The following is a 1,610-nucleotide window of genomic DNA, read 5'->3' as shown; positions in this document are numbered from 1 at the left end:
CGATGTGGGTAGCTTCATGCCATATTAACAACACCGTGATATTTTAAATGAATGACCTTACATTTACCAAGCGTTATCAATGATTGTCAATACTCAGTTCGGAAGTACTACAAGATAGAAGGCAAAATACTAATATTGCACAATGAATCAAAGGCAAAATATTCTAATGCTCAATATTGTTTGAAACAACAATAATAAACAATTTATTCAAAACAGTAAATTTTGATTGCATAACACATTGTTGCCTACTCTTGACCTATATGACAATCTGATAAATAAATCAAGAATTATAGGAATTTGTGCACGGAAAACGGATGGAAAATGATAAATGGTTACTATACCTTCCTCTTGAGAACTCTAATTTCAACTTGTCGATTTGTCGATTTATTCCAAACTTTTGACATCGTAGTTCTACTATCATGACCTCAGTACACGTACAGTATATATGGTATATAACTCATAATTAGAGGAGGTTGATATCGCTGGTCTCGAAATCCGGAGATCCAGGTTCAAAACTAAACGTATCACTATTATGACATTAATTTTTGTAAGGTATTCGTCCCTAATGACAAGTCCCATGGATATGAGCTAAGATAATCAGCCCTCTGCTATGGAAGGAAGAAATCAAGCTTTCTTAGTTGCAAAGGGTGGAAATATAATTACCATGATTATCTTTTAACTTATTAACTCTTTATAAGAGTTAAAGTGTTATCACATAGGCATTCCTTTGGTATAACTGTTAGGTTAACGTATAAAGCAAAAAACACAGATTTCAATATTACAGTAATCATGGTAGTCGTACAAATTGTAGCATTTATCTCGCCATTTAGTAAGACATTATATATTAAGTAATAGCTAAGAAAACGTAAGTAACCATTTCAGGTCCAAAATCATCTTTGATTGATGATGTTGATAAAAGCGACATGTTGTCCTGGACATTTAATTGGCCAGTGATTGCCCAGCAATGGGTGAGTATAATGACAATGATTTGTTGCTGATTGTTTAGTTGTGACATTTGACGTACCTAGATTAAAGTCTGATTTGACATCTTCCCCAATACATGCAATACGAAATATAGGATGGACAGGAAGTATTAACATGATTAGTTGTGAGAGAGGTTGTCCTGCGGTGAACTCTAAGTGGTCAACGTTGTTATGTATAATGCCAAATCGTATTTGAAATCAACGACTTTTCTAACCAACAAATGAAACGTCACACTTGCCCTATCTTTAAACTTTAAGACCGTTCTTTATGGATTTTTTTTCATCGATTTAAAAAATTATCTAAAAATAAAACAATATTTCAAAAACATTCTCTTTATTATAGAGCATAATAGTAATTTTCAGATCCCTTTAATTACCCATAGGCTTCATCGACAAAATATGGATATTTAATGTAAAATTATTCCATTTAATTTTGATGTCTACAAAACTCGAAAGCCAACGTTTTTACACACTTATAATTTGAAACACGACACTACTTTAGAAGTTAAGTGCGGGTATTTTTTTTAAATGATGACAATATGTAAAATAAACAGTTGAAAAATCTTTTCTATCTCTCTCTAAAAAATAATTTTTGGACATTTAAAAGAATAAATGAATAAATAATAA

This window comes from Lytechinus variegatus, chromosome 3 (assembly GCF_018143015.1).
Source record: "Lytechinus variegatus isolate NC3 chromosome 3, Lvar_3.0, whole genome shotgun sequence".
Lineage (NCBI taxonomy): Eukaryota > Metazoa > Echinodermata > Echinoidea > Temnopleuroida > Toxopneustidae > Lytechinus > Lytechinus variegatus.
This window is presented reverse-complemented; position numbering follows the sequence as displayed.